Below are 25,669 nucleotides of genomic sequence, written 5' to 3' on the forward strand. Positions count from 1 at the left end.
TTGAAAAAGTATCAAACCTGATCATGACATCATCAACTCGGGCTTGGCGGAAGGCACATCACCTCCCAGGAGTATCTTGCTACTTGCACCAGAAGGCCCCTCTCTAGCACTATTCTGCTCTCTGTATTGGTGGGCATTTGTTTTACCGGGCTATCTGAAATGACTGTGGCATACAGCACCTCAATGAAGTCCTGAATGGTGGTAGATTCAAGAATCATCAGCTTGACGACTCCTAGTATAGCTTCAGGGAGCGAGCACAGCACTTATTACAACGGAGGAAATCAGATGTGCCGTGAACATTGGCGGTAATGCCGTTCTGATCCGGTTGGACCTCTCGGCAGCTTTCGACGCGGTCAACCACTGCCTGCTGATTAGTCATCTTCAAAACCTAGTGATTGTGTTTCGGCTCTATCCCTACTTAAATCCTTTTTAACAGATCGAAGACAAGTAGTGGAAATAGGTAATTCTCAATCTACTCCTTTTCAACTGCCTTGCAGTGTGCACCAGGGCTCCTCCCTTAACCCTTCTCTTTTTAATTTATACGTTACTCAGAAGGCACAACTCATTAAATCTTTTGGTAACCACCAACATTCAAGATACTGCATCCAGGTTCTACAAGTTCATGCAACAGATCAGTAAATGGATGCTGGAAAACTGATTGAGGCTCAACTCGAGAAGACTGTGGTTCTGCTTTTCGGTCCCAATGTCTTGTTTTGGACACCCAACTGGTGGCCCCAAGAACTGGGAAATCTGCTGACTCCAGCCACAAAGGCTGAGAACTTAGGTGTAATATTTACATGAAACTATCATTCAAATTTCACATTAACACGATCTCCTCTTCCATCTTGTTCATCTTAAAAATTGTTAAGAAAATCTGCCCATTCATTCCGGAGACACTGTAGAAAAAGGTGGTCTCCGCCCTCATCCTGTCTTGGCTGGAATACTGCAACACCCTTTTTGTCAGACTGCAGAAGGGTCTGTTGACCAGACTTCAGGTTCTTCAGAATGTGGTTGCCAACTTACTGTTAGAAAATCCCAGGTGGCAGCCCGCAAATCTGGCTCTCTATGAAGAACAGGATTGATTTCAAAGCCCTCTGACTTGCCTTTAGGGCCCTACAAGGGGCTACCCCCGCTTACCTTAAACGCCCTTTTTTCTGGTCCACTCCTCAAAGAAAGCTTTGATACTCCACAGCAAACCTGGTCAAAATTCCAAAGCACAGGCTTGCGAAATGGGTTGGCAGAAGCTTTGTCTCCGCTACCTCCAAACTTTAGAACACACTGCCCTCTCACCTGAAGTCCGCCTCTGATCTGTTAGCTTTTAGGAAAGCACTCAAAACGTGGATTTTCAAACAGTAAGACTGGTAAGTCATGTCCCATTTGCTCATTTCTATCTACCAACACTTCCTAAATAGGGATTTTTCTGTGTTTAGTGTGAGTAGCACCTAGACGCCTCTAGGCATTACAAATATAAAATCAAATCAAACCTTTCAACCTTGTGTGGACTGAATACGACCAACAGAGTCCAGTCAATTGTCTCACTGCCTCTGTGCTGTACTTGGGTCACAGCCTGTAAAGCTGTCACTAACCCCCTTGCTTCAGGATCTCCGGGCCTTTGGTCAGTATAGAGGGCTAGTCTCCGGCCTCTATGTGGTCCTCATCAAAGGACAACACTTTCTCTCATCCTTCACAGCAACCAGAATCTGATGGCAGACACTTCTGGCAAAGGCCTGCTCCCCAGAGGACTGGACATTGCTCCTGCTTGACCATGACAGGGCCCTCTGAGAATCCCAGTTGTAGTTTCTGTACTTTAAACTTCTGTGAAACTGGTATAGGACCTCCTCAAAACTCTATGGGGCAAAACTTCTACCTAATGATCTCTACTGACGATGTAAGGAAGCTCGCTCTGACTTACACCTCATCATTTTGGCCAGCCTGGCTATTGAACCCTACTGGTCACTCATCTGTGATCACTTACGATGCTATAGTGCTCTCCAGATCACTCCTTCATTCCATCTTGCTCTCCTCTACGATTTCTCAGACCTGGCCGACATAACTTTACCTGACTGTTGTTAGCTGGCCACCTCATTGGCCATGGCCAAGTTGTGTGTCCTCTGCCACTGCCACGAGCCTACTGTCCACTCACTCAATGTTTGCTCGAACTGTGTCACTTAGCAGGCTATGAGAAACTCACAAAACAACATTTCTTGACAGACACTCTGTCACGTAAAAGGGGATAGAGTGAGGGTCTGAGCTGCCTGCGGGAGGACTGGCTGACTCTAGGGACACATACTCCACTGTGGGCACTTGAATGCAGGGCCGGCTTTAGCGCTGGTGGCGCCTAGTGCAACAGTCTTTTTTGGCACCCACCCGTGATCTACTTCTTCTAGAATTACCTCACTACCGGTCTCCAACAGTGCCCCTTATCTCTACCTAACCTTTCTCTGACATACATTTCATTTTTTTTTTAAAGCGTTACTCATAGTTCAGTCAGACTTACTTGTGATCTGCATGGAAGACATTCTTTGCAGCAGGCACAGTAACCCTCTGTTCTACTTTATGATGAGTCAAAATGGCTTCTAGTAAAAATTCCGGTATCTCACCAGCAGGAACATTAATCACCACAGTTATCTTGACATTTTTATAGTTGCATGAAAATTGCTGGAGTCACAAGGAAGTTCACATGTTTTTAAACCCATAAGTTATTTTCAAATACAGCTTCCTCCACCAAAGTCAGCGCCAGGTGAGGCTGCATCAGTTTCACCGCCCTAATGCCAGCCCAACTTGTATGCACCTATCCTTTACCTTTGCACCTCCCCCCAATTTCTACAACAGTACCACCCCTGTTACTCCTGCAGTACTCTTTGTGCTCACTGGGAGGTTACAGTTACGAGGCAGGGATCCTCTATGCAGTGTGGAATCGACTATTGTTTATCTGCAGTAGCTTGGGCTTGTTTATCTTGTATAGCTATGATCTGCTATTGGTTCCTCCTGTAAAATCACCTGCTGGCAGTTCCTGCTGCTTTTTGTTATATTTTCTGTACCCCTCGTAATGTGTGCTTCTGAAGGCGCTCTCGATTCTTTCCACGGCGCTGTACTGTTTTTAGGTATGCCTAGGCAGCACTTGCGCTGTCTCTTCAATATATGCTGTATTCAGAATATGTTTTTTATCGCCCCTCCCATTTCCCCGCCCATGTTTTAAATTGGTTCTTTAACTGTGTTTTGGGAATGCTGTTTTTTCTTTGGTGAATTTATTTAGTAGTCCTTCCTCCTTTTTTTTATATAACCAACTTTATTGAAAAGTTTTGCAGCAAGACCCAGCATCACACAATACAAGGTATGGGTTTAAACATGCATGACATAGAAGCAGTCCTAACATCAATAATATATAACATTGCAGTATCAGATCGATACGCCGTAATAGCCACACCATTTTGCCCATATATGTTCATGCTTCTTAGGGCAGCCACGAGCTTCAAAGATTGGCTTCTCCTGATGGTCACACAACTCTACTCCTGCACGTCAACTCCTAATCGTCAGCAGCTTCTGTTGTTTCCATGTGTAGGCCACATCCTGTTTGGCTTCCAAGCAAGCCATCCCCAGAAACACATGTTCTGCTCTGGGGCCCCCTACATACGGCCCCCTACATACTCCATCAACCCAAGTAACGCAGTCTGAGGTGTTAACTCCAGGGAGTGGTCTAGGACTGTTGAAAGGATTTGACTCACCTCCTCCCAAAAGGGCCTCAGCATCGGACATTCCCAGGCTATATGGTAAAAATCCATAGCAGGAAGCGCGCATGCCGCTTGCACATCAGGGAGCGAATGTTGTAGGTGACTCAGAGTAAGGTATGTCACGTGCAAGTAGTTGAATTGTGTTATACACAGCTGAGTCGAAATCACTAGCTCTCTAGGCACCATGCAAGCCTCCCTCCAATCGTCCTTCTCCAAATCTCCCACCGCAAGACGCCCACCTGTTGTACCTTTTTACCGGTCCGTCCGGAGCGTGGATCACTAGTGATCGATAGATCGCTGAAATTGCCCCCTTACCTAGTTTCCCTTGGAAAATCTTCATGTGGCGCAATTGGAGGTACCAAAAGAACTGCGAGTTAGAGAGTACTTGTACCGCAACTCTTGAAATTACATTATGTTCCCCCCTCATAAATGTTTTCCAGCTATAAGATCTCAAGGTAGGAAACCCTCCAGGGTCGAGAGTTGGCCAAGTCAAGTTCCCCCCCATAATGGGGTCATTCCGATCAAGCAGCAGTTCCATCCAGTAAGGCGGAGGGCTGCTCTCCAACAAATGAAGGCAACCTTCGTGGGGGAAGGCAGGGTACTCTGTAAACTCGCTCCATATAGGAGATCAAGCAGGCCATCTATCCCCAATGAATATATTTCCAGTCGATATGCCGGATCATCCCACTCGCCGTGAACCAGTCATTAATCAGTACCATGTGTGCCGCAAGATAATATAAGTAAATGTCAAATAGTCTCAAGCCTCCTTCAAAGGGAGACGTATGCAATGAATTAAACACCACTCTCTGTGTAGGCCTCCAGACCACATAGAATTGGCAACCTTCGCAGTCAAGGAGTGGAACCATTTACAGGGGATGGAATAGGGGTAATTACTCAGCACATACAAATAGCACGGCAGGCACACCATTTAAAAAATAGGCCGTACGCCCCATAGGGTTCAATGGTAGTGTGGCCCAGCAGCCGAGATCGCGATCAAGCTGCAGGTTCAAATCCTGAAAATTAAGGGCCAAAGTCAAATCCAGGAGGGGAGACACGTGTGCACCTAGATCCTTAAAAGAATTATGCCGAGTAGGAATGTTGGGGCACCAAACCCACCCTAGAGAGCCGCCTTTTACATCCACTAAGCAGGACTTCCCTTCATTAACCTGAAGCCCCGGTGGCCTCACCATATAGCCGGAGGAGTTTTAGGCAGCGAAGCTCGGAGCTCTGTGGATCTTTCAAGAAAAGAAGCATGTCATCTGCGTTTAGCGCAACATGGTCTTCCAAGCCAATTATCCACTGCCAGCCACAGACCTTGGCATCACAGCTTATGAGCCGCACCAGAGGCTCTGTCACCAAAGCAAATAGCAATGGAGACAGTGGGCACACCTGGCGTGTGCCGCACTCATTGGAGAAGGCAGGAGACAGGACCCCGTTCACCCAGATCTGAGCTGTCGGGGAATGATATAGGAGCCGAACCATATTACGGAACCCCTCTCCCAGGCCAGCCCGCCGAAGAACCCCATCCATAAAGGCCCACAACACTATCAAACACTTTGGTGAAATCAACCAGCATAGGGGCCAGCGTGCCATCAATGGTGGGAGCCCTAAACAGCACCATGTGGATTCTCCTAATACAGTGGCGCATGCTTCGGCCCGACATAAATCCACATTGTTCCGGGTGGTTTAGTAGGACAGGGCCCTTCCCAACCCTGCAGCTAACACTTTTGAATGAATTTTAATGTCAGTGTTGATCAAAGAAATCGGCTGATACGTGGAACACTGATCCCTAGGGAGATCTTCTTTGGGCAAGACAACGATTGTGGCGCAATCCTGTTCTGGTGGAAAGGACCCCTGCTGTAGAGCAGCATGAAAAAATTCAGAAGATGGGGGCATAGGATCTCCCAGAAGCGTTTGAAATATTCAATAGGACAGCCATCTGGGTCAGCCATCTTCCTAGCTTGCAACCCCAACACCGCAGCATTCACCTCCTCAAGCATCAGGGCTTTGTCCAGCTCCTGAGCCATGACATTGGGTATAGTCGGCAGTGGTATACTATCTAGAAGGGATTTGCGACTTTTGCTGGTGGCGGATAGCATTGCGAATATAACTCCCACTAAAAATCTGCAAAGGTGCGAGCAATTGCAGGAGGCCCCTGGGAGCATTCCACTGAGTCCTGAATCACAGGGACCACTCGGTGGGAGACTCCACAAGTCGCCAGCCAATACAACAATTTACTTATTTATTGCAGTGGTAGAGGTCCTCCAGCATTGTCTGGCCCCCTTCTAAGAAACTTGCCATAGTTCAGTACGGGCTATTGCTAAGACACGACGGGAATGCTTGGTGTCCCGAGGGCAGAAAGTGGCTTCCACTTGTAAGATCTGGGTCTCTAAGTTGGTCAGGCACGCCATCCAGAGTGCCTCGGCCTTACGGACATAGCCTTTAACACAACCTCTGAGCGAAGGCTTACTAGCTGCCCATTTAGTCGCTGCAGAGGCTACTGAGCCCTCATTGAGCTAAAAAACTGCTGTAATTCCTCCTCGACGAAGGCCTGCATTCCGAACTATGCAGGTGCCAAGCATTAAACCACCAGGCCCACAACAACAGGACATGTTCAGAAATACCATGTGGGAGAACGCAAACCGACTGAACCAAGAGAAGATCTGCTGCCGGTAATCACACCAGGTCAATGCGAGATTTCATAGCATGCGCTGCAGATTGAGGAGTGTAAGCCTGTTGGGCGGGATACAAGGAATGCCAGGCATTGCAAAGTCCCAGCAAGTGCGCCCAGGAGGACAAGCAGACTGACTGGAAGTGCCTGGCAGAATAGGTGGCGGACGAGGCTGGATCATGAAGTGTTTTAAAGCCTCCTCTAACCACTGTTTCGCCCTGAGGAAGAATCAAGATGAAGGATGGCAGTGATTGCAATGTAGGCTGCAATAAGGGTAGCGGGACATAACAGGATATGAAATTATAGTGCCATGCTTCCAAACGATCCTTAATACCAATGTAACATCCCTAAGTGTCCGTGTGGTGCGCATTGACTGCCAGGGGGAGATTTGTGCAGCAATATGGCAACTCCTGTGGAGCCACGCGTAACACCTCAGTGGTAAACCCTATCATAACCAAAACGGCCCAGAAAGGGGCAGTTTGTACCTAGTAGGTGAGTCTCCTGCAAGAAAACGACTGCTGGACCTGTGGCGTTTGATATATCGTAACACTGCAGAATGCTTAATATGGTCCAGAAGGCCATTTACATCCCAGGAGAGCTACGTTATCTTAGGGGAGGTCATGACTCACCCAGAGAGAACCAGGAGTAGCCCCCACCCAGAACAGAAAGGGACATTGTACCCCAAAAGCCTGCCGTGTCATACCATAGCAAGAAAACTGCTGTTGTCTGCATAGCCACCTCTATTAACCTAAAAAGGAAAGACAGTAGTAATACAGAACAGTTAAAAAGAACAAACAGATAAACCAGGCTCAACGGTCTGACTAAACTACCCACCCCACACTTCAGCCCGGGAAGCATCTGTCTCCCTTACTAAGGAACCCCAAAAAATCTCTAACTAGAGGGGTAGAAGAGCTCTGTAGCCCATTGGCGCCCACACATGAGGATCCAGCGCCTGGGAAATAAAATTCACTACATAACAAGGCATTGCCCCTCAATACCTAACTGAAGTATTCCCACAAAGAGAGATAGAGTCTTACGGGCTGGGATCCCATTGGAAGGGGGAAGAGATGACGAGGCCAACCATTATTTTTAACAGTCCCACTCAACCTGCCCTCCCAGCCCAACCATCAATGCGATTGCGGAAGGAGTCAAAAGATATGATGGTTCAAAAAGCTGGGAGGAAGAGCCCAGGTCCCCCTCCGCAGACTGGAACACCACTGGAGTGTCTGAGAGGTTCTCAACCTCCCCCAGCGAAGCAGGATTCAAAGGAAGTTCTTTCGGAGCCAAGCCCTCATCATCAGCTCCTCACCCCACCTGGGTCCTCCAGGAGCGGAAACACCTCCCCCCACTGGCGACGGCAGGAGAGCGACCCAGTCCATTCCTTCGTGCTCTAAGACTGCTGTGGCTCGGGAGGGCACCAGCACTCAGTTGCCCACTCCCAAGCCTGGTCTGGTGTGTCAAAGAAGAGAGAGCGGGATTGAAAGAAGACCTTGAGGTTGGCAGGGAACAGGAGCATATAGCGTAGGTCCAGTGCATGGAGTTTTTGCTTTACTTCTGCGAAGGAGTGCTGTCATTGTTACACCACCTTAGTGTAATCAGAGAATAGGATAATCTTTGAATTGTTGAACAGCAGGTCAGGATGGATGTGGGCCTCTTGTAATAACACATCCAGGTCTTTAAAGTTGAGCAGCCTCTGGATCACCGGCAGCAGGGAGGCCCCGGATTGAGGCCACAGGACCAGGGAGCGGTGTGCCCTTTCGATAACAAAAAAGTGAGACAATTTGTTTTCGAGTATCCGTGTTTTAAACTATTTATCCAGCACCCTCGCCAGGCCGCTCTCCTCCAATGTCTCCAGTAAGCCAATAAGTCTAAGAATTTTACGCCATGACCTATTTTCAGCATCCTCCGCCCTCTCGGTCAAGGATGACACTGAAGCGGACAGTCGAGATGTCTGTCTCTTGAGTATTGAAATTTCGTCCTCGGCATCCTCGGAGGATGGAGCCCGGGTTAGGGGGCAGCCCTCCCTGGGGCCCTCAGGGGCCCCAGAGGCTCCCCAGGCACGACGGAACCCCCTCTTGGGCCTTTGACAGAGCTGAAGGCCGGGGGACGTGGCCCCTAGGCCCAGCCACGGCTCCTTGGGCCCAGAGGCACAGGGGAAGCCTCCTGGGGCCCGCGGGACCCCATCCCGGGCACCCTGCCATGCAGCAGTCCTGAGGACGGAGCCCGGGGTTGGGATGCGGCCCTCCCCAGGGCCCTCAGGGGCTCCGGTTGGAGCTCCTGAACCCAGCCAAGCAGGGGGAGGCTCCCCGGGCACGATGGAACCTCATCCCGGGCCCCTGGCGGAGCGGCAGACCGGGAGACAGAGCCCAGGGCAGGAGCCCCTCCCCGGGGCCCGGAGGGGCCCCTGAACCCCGTCAGGGCTCCCGTGCCCAAAGGCACAGGGTGGGGCCTACACAGGCCAGCGGAACCCCATCCCTAGTGCCCTGCCATGCTGCAGGCCAGAGGACAGAACCCGCGGTGGGGAGGGCGCCCTCAGGGGGGGCACTTCAGAGCTTGTGTACCCAGCCAAGCAGGGGCAGGCTCCCCGGTCCCAGCAGAACCCCGCCTCGGGCCCCTGGCAGAGCAGCAGGCCAGGAGAAGGATCCTGGGGCCCCTGGGCAGAGGTGAGGCCTCCATCCTGGGCACCACGCCACACGTTGGGCTGGGGGACGGAACCCCGGGCTGGGGGGGGGCGTCCTGGCCCGTCCGGCTGTGGGGTGAGCACCGCTAGGCCAAGAGGGATTTTGAAGTACCCTGTCTGCAGTAATCCAGAGGAAGGGTACCCCCCTTCCTGGTAACCTGTGCGCACAGCGAGACTGAGGGGACCCAAGGCGCAGACGCACACGACTTCCTGGAGCCGTGGCTGGGATCGGGGAGGCAATTGAGCCCTCATCAGGACGTCCAGGGCAGCCCCGCCATCTGGTCGCCCCATTGGAAAGCATTGCGCGTGACCAGATGGCCGAAGGGGAAGGTGTGACCAGATGGGTGGGCCTGTAGGACGACAATCTGCCCGCATCGAGCCTTCGCAGGAGGGTTCCTGCCTGCCCTTTGGAGGGCTCTGGGCTTGGAGACCCCAGATGGGCCTCAGGCCCGGGGCTGCAGACGGGGGTCCATGACGGACCACCGATCCGGGGTCCCCCAGGCACCTTGATAGGCGGGCGAAGCAGGAGGGAGGCCTGCCTGGGCCCGACGGACCCCCATCCTGGGACCATGGCGGAGCGGGGGGACAGAGCCCGGTCCCCTGGGTCAGGCCAGAGGTCCCGGGCCTGCACGCGCAGGGGAGGCCTCCCCAAGGCCCGAGTCCCAGAAGCCTTGCCACACGGCAGGCCCGAGGACAGAGCCTGGGATGGGGAGGGCATCCTCCACCCTAGGGCCACCAAGGACCCCAGCCGGACCTCCAGAACCCAAGCCGAGCTGGGCCCATAGTGGAGAGGAGGACGGAGTCTAGTGTATGGAGTGCCCGGCCAGAGATCTCGGTCCCGGACACTGAAGGAAGGACCGCCCGGGCCCGATGGAGCCCGTCCCGGGCACTTTACCATGCAACGGGCCAGAGGACAGGATAGGGGGGGAGGTTTCTGCCAGGCCCTAGCCCATCTGGTCGCCAGCTGAGAGCCCCCAGCCTGTTAGGGGTTCCGGCATATCCTGTCCCTAGTAATCCGGAGGAAGTGTACCCCCTTTTCTGGTAACCCGTGCGGCCTGCAAGACTGAGGGGACCCAAGGCTTGGACGCGCCCTAACTCCTGGAGCCCTGGCTGGGTTCTGGGAGGCAAACAAGCCCTCATTGGGGCTTCCAGGGCAGCCAGGCCATCTGGTCGCCCCATTGGAAAGCATTGTGCGCGACCAGATGGCCGAGGGGGGAGGCGCGACCAGATGCCTGGGACCGAAGGACGCCCAACTGCGAACACCGAGCCTTCGCGGAAGGACTCCCGCCTGCCCTTTGGAGGGCTCTGGGGCTGTGCGTCCCGGGCCTCGGAGACCCCGACTGGGCCTCCGGCCCGGGGCTGTGGACAGGGGCCCCCGACGGACCTCGGACAGACGGTCCCCCAAGCACCTTGACAGGTGGGCGAAGCAAGAGGGAGGCCCGCCCGGTCCTGACGGACCCCCATCAAGGGACCATGGCAGAGCAGGGGGATAGGGCCCAGTCCCCTGGGCCCGGCCAGAGGTCCCGGGCCAGCATGTGCAGGGAAGGCCTCCCCAAGGCCCACATTGAGGACGTAGCCCGGGGTGGGGAGGGTACCCTCCACCCCAGGGCCACCAAGGGCCCCTGTTGGTGCTCCTGAAACCAAGCCGAGCTGGGGAACGCCCGACGGGCCCCTGGCCAATCGCGGAGCGGAGGATGGAGCCCAGTGTAGTGAGTGCCCGGCCAGAGCTCTCGAGCCTGGGCGCACAAACTAGTACCCCCTGGCCCGATGGAGCCCGTCCCAGGCACTTTGCCACGGGGAGGGACGGAGAAAGGAGCCCTGGACAGGGGGGGGGGAGGTTTTTGCCTGGCTCTAGCCCATCTGGTCACTGGCTGAGAGCCCCCAGCCCGTGAGGGGTTCCGGCGTACTCTGTCCCTAGTAATCCGGAGGAAGGGTACCCCCTTTTCTGATAACTTGTGCGCACCGCGAGACTGAGGGGACCTAAGGTGCGGACACGCCCGGGTACACGGACCCTCGACTGGCCGCAGGACGTGGGCTCCTGTTCCACTGAGTTTTTTCATAACTCAGTGGAACTCTGCGTAGTGGCACTACGCCAACTCCGCCCACGGTTATCCATTATCCAATACTGTACCAGTCCATAAAACAGTCATCACCAACTGGACAGTCATGTAATAACTGAAGAGCTCTGACACATGCCGCTGACCGGACACCAATTCAGTCCACCACTGCAGGTCCCAACCCTCTACATAGTATGACTGCTATTTAGCATCTCACATTGACATTCAGGTATAGGGTGATCGTAAAAATCTCCATCCCAGCATCTCGCTCCACCCCTTCTCTCTCCAACCATGCCTGCTCATTACCATGAATTTCAACCAAAATAGCAGGTTGAACATCTCAGTGAAGTCATTAGCTAAGTAGGCAGTGATCATAAGAAATACCATAAAGGAACCTGCAGAACTGCTCAAAGCAGCCATACTGCTGAAAACCATTACCTGTGTGCCTCTCTCTCACACCTCTTCATCCGCCATACGCATGACATGGAAATTATTTCCACATATGATGAAAAAAGCAAAGACAACGCCCTTCCAACCACACACCTTACATGGTGTAGAACAAGGCACAAGTCCTAAAAAAAACAACTGGAGGGAATAATTAGCATAAGCAATGCTCATTGGTGTCACATGACATCACAGGAAGTGATGTCACTACCTTGTGAGATTCTTCTTTTTGAAGGGAATGTGCTAAAATGAAACAATTCAGTCATACCAATCCATTCATGTCTCCACTCATACAATCTCATACAATCCAAGCTATATTAAAAACATTGATATTAGTGGCAAAGCTGATCATAATCATTGGTATTCGGTTGTGATCTCCGTAGACAAAAAATGTGGCACGATTTTTATTTGACAGTAGTCTTCTACGCGCGTTTCGTCACAGGGAAATGCCTTCGTCAGGAAAAGAGGGCCACAAAGCTACAACAATGATATCTGTGAAGAAAATACTACATTTGAATGGTTCTTTCTATTAACTTCCAATAAAACAGCACAGAGGCATGTAAAGGAGAATCACATTTTGCATGTGACTACCAGAATGTGGGCGCTACGGTCAAGTAGTCAGAAAGGAAATTAATGATAAAATTTGTGACAAAGATGTTTATATAATGGCTGAAATTTGTAATGCTAATCTCTGGAGTGATATAGAGAATACAGAGTAAAATACAGCCATTCACACTATATACACGTTATTTTGGAAGAAAAATACAGTTAGGTGAAATAAAAATAAAAAGAAGAAAGGGGAAGGCTGAAAAATATTAAAGAAAAAAATCATTAGAATTGGTGCATTTAACAGGTGACGTTGACGATAGAGATAGAACCTTAGCCAAATGTGTGGAAATTTCACCATAAGTGACCTATGGTGTGTTTGCCGGTGAAAGTCGTGAAAGCAAAATAATCTTTTACACGGTTTATATCCAATATCCTCAAGCTGTTTCTACTATTGGTGCAGCACAGTATTTCGTTTTAGGTATAACTGGGAGAGCTGAGGGGTACAAACATACTTTATATTAAAATGCGTTGTTTAAGACTATTGAGGTTAAGTGTAAAAGATTGATAATAGGTACCTATTATGATGTAGCTGTTGGTATCTGGACGTATACTTCAAGTGCGTCAGTGCAATATGTTGTTGACATTATATTATTTATTTAGAACATCCATGACTAGAAACTAAGGAAATAAAGAATGTTATTATAATATTGATAATGTTATCAGCTGTGTCTTTTAGAGCAGGTATGCAAGTGAAGACAGAGACTTTAAATCCCTTTGATATTGTCTAAGTGAGTTTGTACCCATGTATCCTAATTTGTGTTATTATGCAGTGTTCTAGAAACTACTCTATATATAACTGGTCTATATGTATTGTGTTATGTGACCCAGTTTAAATATCACCGTAGTGATTTAAGACGGAATGGATGTTATACTTACATCACGGTGTTGTACTCGATACGTGAAAAACGATTATATCTGTAAAGATGAAAAAGGAGAGCCCACAGTGAAGAAATCTCTGCAATAAATTGGTTGCTCTATGAGAGCTAAGGTATTAAGAATTGGGGCATCATGTAGTTATATAATAGATATGACTCTAAATGGGGTGTACATAAGGATCGTTCTGTCGCTAAGAGTCAGAATGGAAACTACCAAGAGTTCCGCGTTATAGATGGAAAGAGCTTATCACATGACATGTGACAGGCAATCAATGGCGCTCGCAGCACAAAATGTATTTATGCGCAGGCTGAAACCTAAAGAGTGAACTGCATTTTGGGGGTTAGTTTATAAAAAAATACAATGGGACACATGGCGTTAAAGATTCTTATCGAAATACAGACCGAAGGCTGCAAATTCAGTTTACGAAAAAGAGCGTTAAATTTATGTATTACAAAATGTCAAAATGATGCGTGATGGCAGTAGTCATAACGGGATATCAGGGGGCTATCAGTTACTTTCTCCCTGATGCCAGGTGCCGGATGTGGAGTTCTGTCGCACGCCAATACTGCGTGTGAAGTCTAACCGGAACTCAAAGCACTTCCGTATTGTAAACAGGCCGAGACTGTCACATGACATATACCAGCCAATGAATGGCTCCCACTACAAAAAACGTTTTAAGAGACAGTGATTATTAACTAAAGTAACTGAATGAACAATATAAAACAAACTACAATTGGTGATTCTATAATATTCATCTTTACTGAGGTGTATAACTCCTTACTGGGGTGTATAACTCAAGCGCAACAAAAGTGGTTGAGCATTTAATACGGGCTTCTAGTTGCGACTATAAGTTAATTATTTGTACTGAGGTAAAAAAGAATATAACTTCGCAGGTTAGGTGTATCGGTTGTATATACAAGGTTCCTGGTATATTTTACTGAACCATGTGAACAATGTTTCACATGAGGCTGGATGATACCAGATCAATGTGATAAGAGCTATGATGGGAAGGATAAAGAGGTGCAAAGATGATAATTGCATCAATTCTACATATAAATTACCGTTATTTTTGCAAACCATGTGAAAAATGTTTCAAGTGGAATCAGATGATACCGATTGATACCAGATGTTACCAACTATACAGATCAATGCTATCCAATACTATCTAAAATATTCAAAGTATACAAATGAAGAGAAGGGGTAGATGTCATAATGTGGCCAACAAGCTAACTGGTATTGTAACGTATAGCTTGTTCCCATGGGATTTCCTGGTTTAAACCTCGTGAGAATGTGTCTAGGGTAAAAATCCAAAACACTTCCCATCTTTTTCTTACTGCTTCAGGGTCTGTACCTGGTTTATCATTAATTTTTTCCAAGATCAGCCAATGAATTTGTTCATGGCTATGTCCCGCTTCCAAATGATCTTTTGGTGCGTATAGCTGAACGATGTTCAGTAAGCCTGGTTGCCAGCGTTCTTCATGTTTCTCGTACATATCCCATGGAACAGGGACATAGTAAGAGATCGACAATGTTTTTTGTCTCACAGTTGGTAAATGACTTCATTGTTATTATGTAAGAATTGTACGTAAATGTTTTTGTTATTATGGCATTATCACAGGCTTTACATTGTGAGCATTTGGTGTTCCCTAATAAAGCGGTAGAATCATCCAAAGTAAGTTGGAGTGAAGATTTCTTATTGTTCATACGCGAATGTACAATTTGATCTTTCAGATTCCTATTACGTCTATGGGTGAACATAGGACGTGGTAGTTTGTCTTCCTCTTGTAAATTAACATTTAGGATAAGCCAATTTGCTCATACTGCTTACCGTATTTTCTCATTTGCCTTGTGACACATACTAGCTTTGGGGCTGCTGTGTGTGGATGGTTACCGAGTAAATTATCTCTGTCATAATATCTGGCACGCTTGAATGCCTCACGTACCAGTGTGCATGGGTATCCACGAGATATGAATTTGGATTTCATCATTTCTGACTTCTCATCATAGTCAGCAATATTTGTACAATTTGTCCGAAGTGGGAGAAACTGACCGAACGGGATGCTTTCTTTTTGTTTGTTCAGATGGAAACTAGTAAAATGTAGCAAGGTGTTTCTTGCTTACGGTTTAACATAAAGGCCCACTTCCAGAGCTTGATTTTGTACCTTAATCTCAATATCTAGAAATTCGATTTTATTTTGACTAGTGTGGGCAGTGTATTTTAAATTTAGATCACATAGATTGATCCTTAATAGAAATTCAGATAGTACATTTGTCTATATAACGAGCCCAGGTTTTAATCGACTCATAAAAGGGGGCTACTTCGTTATATATGTAGATGTTCTCCAAGTGGGCCATATATATGTTAGCTACAGTGGGAGCGCAGGACGCTCCCATGCTTACTCCCTTTACTTGCCGGTAAAGGTTGCTGTTAAAGTCAAAGGTGTTTTCCTCTAAGACTATTTTCAGGCTTGCGGTCTATGTATCTCGATATCAGCTCAGTGACTGAACCTATTGTAGTCACAATGGCACAATACGGGGGGTCAAGGCTGTTTTTGTGAATCTTAGGCACCCCGTAAATGGCTGCCATTTTAGGGTGTTGGATATTCAAAAATTCTAATTCTTTTTGACAGATGGTACCTGATTCTAATGCTCTCTTTGGTAAGTTAAAGATTTTTCTCTGAACTCTAGATGTTGGATCTGTTTTGACCAGTAAGTAAAAGTTGGTGTCACTTAAAAGAACTTGCATGGTTTAGATATATTTGTTTGTGTCTAATACAACAATCCCTCCCCCTTAACGCAATTTTTTATTGTCACTTCTGGATTGTTTCTGAGGGAAACTAATGCTTCAAGTTCATCTTGAGTAAGATTAGGTTGAGGGTAAAACTTGTGTTGTAAAGATGTTTTGAGGCTTTTCAGAACAGTATTTTCAAAGATTTCAACCTCCGGTCCTAAGTGGTCCAAACTTGGGGTGAAAGTGGATATGGGACTAAGTCTGGAACGATTTTCTGAATATTAAGCTGTGCCTGGATCAGGACTATCAAGTCCGGAGAAATATTTTTTGAGGCATATTTTATGGAAAAATGCCATCATATCTTGATATAATTCGACTATATTAATGCCAGTATTGGGTACAAAGGAGTGTCTCTTAGACAAAAGTGCAACAGTGGATTGGTGTAATGGTTGCTTAGACAAATTAAAGATCGGTATCTTCTTTATGGTCTCCAATACTGAGCATTCCTGGTGACTAGGTATTGCTGATTGTTCTGTTGGTAGTTGCCCCGATTGAAGGTATCGTGATATCTTGGCTGATACCTCGGTCTCCAAGGGCCCCGCCGTGCCTGTCGCCTTCCTAAAAAAGCATTTGTAATGCAATAGGTCTAGCATTTGCGAGAGTTTAAGCTATTGGCAGTGTATATTACAGTGCATTATATTTATCCGTTTTGATAATTAACACATGAATAAAAGGCATCGTCATGTGCAATAGCAATAGCTCAAACTCTTGTGAATGTGAGACCTATTTCATTTTAAAGAAGCGGGCACCTTTGTCCCTGGCTGCTTGGAAAGTGACAGCGCAAATGCCAAGCAGAATGTTGCAGGAAAGCATGTCATGCCTGCAGTAGAATAAACTCATTAAATAAAATAGTGCTTACAGACTAAATAAGACATACTGTGTAACAACCTCATGGGAGGTTACAAATGAAGACAAGGCAGTACTAAGGAGGACTAACAAGCCTATTAAGAGATCAGAAGCCAGCGTTTACAAAACCAATGACAAGTTAATGAAAAATATGGGCGGGGAGTGGGCGGGGCTTCGAAACCAAACTCTAATACTACATGCCTCACAGAGCAACGCATGCGCTGCCCAGGCTAGATCTAAAAATCATTGGTAAAGCCAGTATGTCAAAAAGGTGGGACCTCTTGGCTTTGCCAATACTGGTTGTGAGCAGTCTTTAATTTGATCTCTTAATAGGAAAAGCAGTGGAGGAGCAATGCAGCTCCTTGCAATTTTTTAATCTATAGTGATTTTTTTTCAACTGTTTTAATATAATGCATTCTTTTGTAAGAAATTACAAACTATTTCCTCTAAATAAACATTGATATGGTCACAGAGATGTATTTTTTCCTGGTGAGCATTCCCTCGAGAATCCACGTTATGTGCTGAGATTGTGTATGTTTTATTAATTTAATGAAAGGTCCGTTGAGGGAGAATTAGCTCCTCCCAGAGGTTTTTATGTACTTTGGGGTGCACTTACTTGCCTTTGGGATCTCCAGGAAAGAATCCAAAATTCAGGGCAGGTCTAAAATACAACAAGAACCTTCCACATGTCCACAATACCCATCCCACAATTAGCCTAATGTATATGCAAAGTACCTCTCACACTCAAGTCCCCATTGCCACCCAGCTACCATTAACAGAATCTTCCTTTCCTCTTCTCATTCGGCACCTCTTCCAACTATCAACCTCTCTCCTGTACTCCTTCCAGTTTCTCCCAGGACAGCAGTAGTCTTTTACCCTCTCCTCTGTCTCATATCCAATCCCTTACATGGCAGCACTATTAGTGTGAGCCATCACGTACTCAATCTCCATGTTCAGCAGTTCCACCAGAGCACTGAAAGTGCCAAAATCGAGCAGCAGGAAGATGTTGTAAGTCATCCAGGACTGGGCATCTGCCTTGGAGCTGCAACTCCCGAATGTGCCTGTAAGTGAGGTTATACACACTGTCAGGTAGCATCAAGCAAACTCACTGAAGGAGCTCCTAAGAAAGACATCCAAGCATAAACACTGAAAGAACTGTGCAGTTGATCACTCTGGTTAGACTGTTCTATCAAAGTGAGCCTGCCCACAGTGATTATGCACAGAAGGAAATAAGCAAGTAAACAGCACTGTCTCTGAACGTGCTCTGTAAGTACCACCATTATCGGAGACAACATCATCGCTCCTGATAAGGCAATCGCTACAGAGAGAGTGCTGGAGGGCACATTCTAGCATGTGAACGTACCCAGTGGTCACTGTAGCATGTAAGACAATGCAGGGGACAATATGGTATATAATATCATACAAAGGGGAGAAGGCAGCATTTGAGAACTAAATGAAGCGGCGCAGTTGCCATTACACATCGCACTGGTGCATGAAGGAAACAGTGTGTAAAAGGAGTTTTGCCGAATCCTGTTTCACAAGCCCCAAACTGGACAGTGACTGAAGGTCATGTGTCAAGTTGTTTCTTTGAGCAGCGTATTCTGCTTGCAAACTGGAACAAGCTGGCGGCCGCTGTGAGAGACACTTGCACATCGCCTGTCCGGGAGCGTGCACATCTACTTCATAGACTTTAGCATGCACGCGGTAGAGCAGAGATAAACAAACCCAAAGGTGCACTGTACGGCATGATTATCAGTAGCTCCGGTGTCTCATCTGTGTCTTGTCTGTTGTTCGGAAACCACGGAATAAACAGTGCCGAGCTCGCGCTCCGCGGCTCGAGGCAGGATAGGCAGCGTGCGCCACTAGATGGCCGCAATCAGCTCAGATGAAATGCCCGGATGCGTGCCAACTGAATCAACAAACTGTCGCTGTGAGAGACACGTGCACATCGCCTGTCCGGGCGCGTGCACATCTCCTGTCTCCCTTCCGCCCAAAAAGCGATGACAATAGATCTCACCAAGGCGAGTAGCGCATGCGCTGCGTCACTAGGCGAGACCTAAAAAGGTTGCCCAGAAGGTTGATTTCCTGAATAGTTGGCTCTATTTCCTTCAGAATTAAAGCGGTAGGAACTATCTTCATTATCCGACTCAGATGTGTCAGAGAAGGTGGTCACGGAGATCACAACCGAATACCAATGATTATGATCAGCTTTGCCACTAATATCAATGTTTTTAATAGAACTTGGATTGTATGGGATTGTATGAGTGCAGACATGAATGGATTGGTATGATTGAATGGTTTCATTTTATTTGTGTCAAAAGATTGTCAATAAAATAATTTTTTTATTTTTCTAAGAAAAAACAGCTATGTTGGTTCTTTCTTCCCTTTATCTATTATTCTTATTATATTGATTGTAATATGACTGTTATATATATGTTACCTTAAGTATCTACATTGAAATACATTTATAAACATTCCATTCAACGGAGCCCTAGTGATAGACGTCATAAGAAACATAGCTATGGTTGCAACCCGGGTGGCATATTATCAAGAAACGGCGTTAAAATTATCGACGCTTTAGCGGCAGAAAACTGCCGCTAAAGCGGCGATAATGGGCTTGATAATATGCCGCAGAGAATTCCCATAGAAGCCCATGTTCTGGTGTGAACATGGGATTCTATTGGAATTCTCTAGTGCACATTATCAAACCCATTATCGCCACTTTAGCGGCAGTTTTCTGCCGCTAAAGCAGCGATAATTTTAACGCCGTGCTTGATAATATGCCCCTGTCTGTCTGATAAAGGAGCGCTAAACATACCAGACTGAGGAGATGCGAAAAAGAAGCAGAGGATTCATGAAAGAGAGAAGGCAGAGGTTGAGGGACTTCATGACCTCAGAGTCAGGAGGGTGTAAGAGAAGGATTTATGAGTGATAGTTGGATTTAGGCGAATGTGTGGTGTGAGAGAGGGGAAGATTTATTGAGAGGCTGGTAAGAGAAAGTCATTGTAGGAGTGTGTGTGAGACAGACAGCAAATCAGAGAACACATGGTGATAGAATCATAGAAGGGAATGAAAATCAGAAATAGAAGATGTGGAATATTAATTTTAAGAACGTTTTGAGAAAGGTCTGAATGAGATGAGAGTGAGGAAGAGTGAGGCAAGTGTATGCAGTACAGTGGAGGAAGGAAGATCACTGGCATCAGAAAATATAGAAAAATGAAGGGAGTGTGGAGAAAGTCTAGATAGAAGGCTAAGGGGAGAATATGTGAGACAGAAGAAGGAGATGGGGAGGGTGAGAGTGTGGTGAGCCCGTGTAATGAGAAGGGTGAATCGATGCTGTTGGAGAAGGTGTGTGGAATAAAGAGTGGATAATATGTGACAAAGAGGAGGGCATAGGGACATTTTTGGGGTAAATGCGGTAATAGGCGGCTGCATAAAGGGTCCTACTTTAGGGGATATCCTATTACCAGTGCAAATAGCAAGTGTAGCACCATTACTAGAGGTGATGGTACCTTCTTGATGCACGGCAAAAATCCTTGCCCTCGAAGCTGAAGAGGATGATATAAGTAAGAAGTAGGAGTTTGTAAGAGAGTTTTTATGCCTGGCTAGGAGTTGTAATCACTATATAAATACTATTACAATACAATAAGCAGTCACTTCTCAATGTATACCTGTTTTGAGGGGGAGAGAAACTTGCACCACTAATGCTTAAATTGTACTTCTTCTGTGAAGGAGATAATCCCGTACTCTTGCTATGTTGCTCTTGATCAGTCTGTGATGGAACCTTGTACTACTACTCTTGCTGCTGACACCGGCTGTGTACCATTGTTTGGTTATAGAAGCTTGAGACAGCTGCATGCCATGCAGTTTCTATATTGTGAGTTCATGAAGCTGGATATAAACCTTTCCATTTCATGAGGGCAATATGATAGCCATTTTGAATGCTTGTTTTAATGCATGATTCAAAGACTGAACACTCACAAAATGTGTACCAAGTTTCCCTTTGGTTTTTCATATCAAGCAAGCAAAACAGCTTTCAAAATGGAATTAAGAATTTTGTAATATGTTTTGTCAAGGGGCTGCTTACCTTTATTGACACCTTCAACCAGAATTACCTTTTTAACCACGATCACTCTACACAGCAAAATCTGGAGACCATGGTGGCAGCTTTAAAATCCAAAATATAATTCTCAGAATGCAATAGATTGGTGTGTGAAAAGCCAAGAGAAGCTGACTTGGAGACACTTGGCTGCAATATAGAAAGCAAAATAAAATAAAATGAAACTGGTACATGTTTATTTTCACACCTCCACTGTAATTTTTAAATTTAAGTAGGCAAAACCTTATTTTTTTCATTCTGAAATTAAATTTGAAAGTAATTATGTTAACACTAAGTGACTGTACCCATTTACCGGCTGACGAGAATAATATGGCCCCGTCCTAAAAAGACTCAAATGGTTATGAAAATCGTTCATGTTTATCAGGAAAAGGCGAACATGACCAACCTGGCTTTTGAAATGTGCATGCATCTCACTACTAATGAGCGCACGTTAACAGTTTCAAGAAGCCCTATTTCCCCAGGCAATGTGAGCTTGTTAGAGTTTGAGCGGTGCATATAACACCACCTGCAAACCCTAACATTCTTGTGATAGGCTATGTCTGAAAAGACACGAGAAATTAAAATCAACAATAAACGTGCTTCTCTGCTTCAGAAACGGCCAGTACGCAGTTTGCTGTTTAAGAATCAAAGGGGCACTTCTGAACCTTGCTCGGCCTCTGGCTAAAGGGGACGGTGTCCCCCCTCTAAAATTAGTGGGGGGGGCGGAGCCAAGATGGCGGAGTGAGCAGACGTCCTGCTCGTGGGCTCCGGCTGCGGATCTGCAAAGCACCGGCCCGTAGGCCGTCAATGGCACCGACGACACTTGTGTTACAGCTATTAGAGCCCTGGAACCAAGAGAACTCGCCGCGGTGGTTGGAGCGGCAGCCGAAGCCTGTTCTCGGCGAGAGGGCGGGGCGATCGGCGCAGCGCGGCGCCCGGGCCGCGCCGGAGTGGCCGGAGTCCGGTGTCGCAACGACAGCCTGCTGAGCTGGGGCCGGGCCCTCTGTAACCCGGAGATAGCGGCAGCGGTGAGTGGGAACCCCCGGGGGCAGCCGCGACAACGGAGCTGGCAAGAGGTGGAGGCGGAGCACAAAGAGGCGCCGCGATCGGGCCTGGCCCGCCATATTGGGAGAGCAGTGAGCTGCGCTGGGGCCGGCTCGGCGGGGCCTGGGGGCCACCGGTGTGCCGCGAGGATACGCCCGGGGCCTGAGGTGCCGGCGAGAGCGTGCTGGGCTGGGAGCCTTGCAGTGCGGTGGCGGCGAGTGAATAAGTGAGGAGCGGAGTCTGGAGCGGATCCACGACAGGGAGCGGTCCGCCACCTTTGAGTAGCTGCGCTGAGGACGGGACGTGCGCTTTCCCCCCCAAGGTGGCTGGGCTACTGACTGGAGATTTGCCGCTGCCGAAATTGGCGGCACAGTGGGAAGACGGCGATTGCTGCGTGGATGCGTCCGGGGCCGGGTGTGCCAGTGAGAACAAGAAGAGCAGGTGAGGAGCAGCGACGGAGTCTGGAGCAGCCTGCCATCTCTGCGGCCGGGGCGGCGGCGGTGGGGGGCATGCTGCATGCGTTCCCCTCCCCCCCCAGTGGCTGGGCCACCAACTGGAAATTGATCGCTACCTTAGAGGGGCCTTTGCTATTTGGGGCCCGGGAATCGGCAGTTGAGTGGCTGGGAAGCCGGCGGATCATCGGGAGCAGAGCGCTGTGGCCACGCTTGGACCCTGCTGCATTGGGGGGGGTAGCCTTGTGTGCCTTGAGGACAGAGGTGGTGACGGCTGACGGCGCACCCGCCGCCGGTAGAGGAAAGGACACTGGCCTGCCTGGAATGACGGGGAGGCACACTCCCTGACCTGCAACACTGAAGCTGAAGAAGGGCAACGGTTCTGCCCCTGAAGGAGCGGGCGGTCGGCCCGAGCTGTGTGGCCCGAGTGCACGATACCAGGGGCATTAGCGTTTCGGGCGAGAGCGGTCCATCGGAGAGGCCTGCTGGGAAGTTGGAGACCCGGAGTTTCGCTCCCTCTGTTAGAGATTCCTTTGGGACCTGTCCCCCGGCTGAGAGTTGGTGGGGTGGATAGGAATCTTGCACAAAGCTCTTCAGGCCCATTGAGAGGCGCCATGTCCAACCCCAGGAAGCGGCAAGACAAGACCCTTAAAGACCTGTTCTCCAAGACATCAACCGGACAGATGGCCTCTGGTATGGAGGCGGGTGCCATGGGACAAGGCTCGACTGGGGCCTGGGGTGCGGAACCCATCACCAAGGCATTCCTGGAGTCGATGGTTTCCGCGTTGCGGGACGACATCCACACGCTTAAGCAAGAGTTCACGTCCGAACTTAAAGAGGTCTGTCGCGACATGGATGGCATTGGAGAGCGGGTTGCTGACCTGGAGGGTAAGAGTGACGGAAGGGACATAGAGATAGCGACCTTCCAACAGGAGATCATCAGACTTCATGATCAACAGGTTGATCTCCAGACCCACCTTGAAGACCTGGAAAACCGCTCCCGTCACCACAACATTCGGATCAGGGGGGTTACAATAGATGACGCCTCGAGAGACCTTTTTACCTACACGAGGGAACTTTTCAACCACATCCTAGGGCGATCTCTGGAAACAGATCTGTGTATAGACCGGGCGCACACGGTGGGCCCTCCCAGAGCGCCAACGGCTCCCCCATCGGACATTCTAGTATGCGTGCAGGATTATCGCACCAAGGAACTGATACTGCAAAAAGCACATCAATTGCACTCCCTCTAGTTCCATGATCAAAGGCCGGTGTTGTACCAAGACTTATCTGCTCTCACGCTGCAGAATAGGCGCCTCTTCAAGCCCATTACTGCGCATCTGCAGCAGCTCAACATTCCCTATAGCTGGGGCCACCCCTTTCGCTTGGTATTCCGTAAGGATGACAAACTGTACCAGTTGCGCTCTCTGTCCGAGGCCAGCAAATTATTAGGGGTGGAGCTCCCGGAGGAGGAGGGGGACTCGAAGACTGGATCGGAAGACACCAGGCCTCGCTGTCGGCACCAGGGATGTAAACGCCGTCTCAGGAAACCACCGGCTGCGGAGATCACGAAGGGCCGACAATCGGCGCTGGAGGCGGTGTCCGGTGACCTCTCTGGTTCGACTCTTGGCTGAACTTGAACGCTATGCTGTTCCGAGTGTTTCCGTCTCCAATGTTCAGATCCTTGGCGGGAGAAGGGCTTCCTTTCACTGTTGGTGGATTTACCCCAATGACTTTTTACCGATCACCGACGAGTGATGGACTACATGTTCTCAATCATTATGGTCGACAGTTCCTTTTTTTTTTTTTTGGGGGGAGGGCTGGAGCGGGACTTTAGTGCTTCACGTCCACCTCCCCTTTGAGGTTCGTTCGACCCCCTGTGACTGCGCTTTCCTGGTCCGCCAGCGCACCGGACAATCCGGGGCCGCGCCACTTGACTCCTCCTTATTGCAGGATCCCCCATCTACCACATATCATGCCTCCTACCTCACTTAAGATCTTGACCCTAAATGTACGGGGTCTTAACAACCCAGTAAAGCGCAGGGCGGTCCTATCATGCCTAGAGAATTCACAAGCAGATCTTTGCCTTCTGCAGGAAACTCATCTCCTGCCACGCGATTGTCACCGGATGAGATCCCGGAAGTTTCCCACCCAGTTCTTCTCTTCTGGGCCCACGAAGACAGCGGGGGTGGTGATCCTGGTGGCTCAGAGGTTTCGGGGCAAGGTCTTGCACAAGGTGGCCGAGATTAAGGGACGGCTGTTGACGTATCGCTTTGCACTGGGGGGAATGACGTTCACTATCAGTTCCCTGTATGCTCCAAATGAGTGACAGGAGCGATTCTTACACTCTGCCATCACAGAGGCTACGGCTACAACTGATCGCAATATCATTTTAGGGGGCGACCTCAACCTGGTTTTTGACAATGTTCAGGACAGATCCACTCAGCGCACTCACCAGGCGGGGGCACTTTCTGCGGAGGGACTTGCGCGACTGCAGGACCTGGGGCTATGCGACCTCTGGCGCAGCCTTCACCCTAGAGATAGGGAATACTCCTTTTATTCCAATGCACACAAGACCTATGCTAGATTGGACCATTTCCTAGTAACAGCTCCGGTACGAGTGCTCACGACCGCGGTCGACATTGGGGTGGCCTCTTTGTCAGTCCATGCGCCGGTACTGGCAACCCTCACCCTTCCACCCATGTCGCGACCGGTCAGAGTGTGGCGCCTTAGGGACGCCCTTCTGTACCGGGAGGACGTGGTTAAACGCATCCAGCACTCCATTCACGACTATCTTACACACAACGCAAACTCGGACACCACGCTCGCTACACAATGGGCTGCTCTGAAGGCGGTTAGTAGGGGGGAGTTCATCTCGATTGCAGCAGCAGACAATAAGGAACGAGGGTGCAAAAGGGAAGAGCTCACGCAGCAGGTCCGCGAGTTAGAACGGATGCACCAGCGGACGGGAGCCCCAATAGTGTGGCGGCAACTTCAAGCCGCTCACCAACAGTTATCAGCGCTTGACCAGGATAGGGCAGAATAGGGCAGAATATGCAGCGCTGAGGCTGCGGCATGCCTATTATGCGGGGGGGGGGGTACAGGTGTGGACGCCTCCTAGGACATAAACTGAGAGAGGTTCGCCAGCGACACGGAGTCAGAGTCTGATGGGACGGCATTTTTAGTTTCGGTCACCTTGCCTGTTTTGACCGCGGCACAGGCCGAGCACCTTGACAGAGCCATTCAATTGGAGGAGGTCGTAACCGCCATATCTCGTCTCAAGCTGGGGAAGGCCCCCGGTCCGGATGGCTTTCCCGCTATGTTTTACAAGAAGTTTTGCTCCTTGCTTGCCCCGATTTTCACTCGGGT

The 25,669-nt window shown here is 48.8% G+C and overlaps 1 protein-coding gene across 1 annotated transcript in view; it reads left to right on the forward strand.

The window, feature by feature from the left end:
- The window catches only part of LOC146857504 (3-galactosyl-N-acetylglucosaminide 4-alpha-L-fucosyltransferase FUT3-like), a 391,106-nt gene that overhangs the window by 248,178 nt on the left and 117,259 nt on the right, over positions 1–25,669 (forward strand). The gene's annotated exons all lie outside the window — the stretch shown is intronic.

The sequence above is a fragment of the Triturus cristatus genome, chromosome 3_2, assembly GCF_964204655.1.
Source record: "Triturus cristatus chromosome 3_2, aTriCri1.1, whole genome shotgun sequence".
NCBI lineage: Eukaryota > Metazoa > Chordata > Amphibia > Caudata > Salamandridae > Triturus > Triturus cristatus.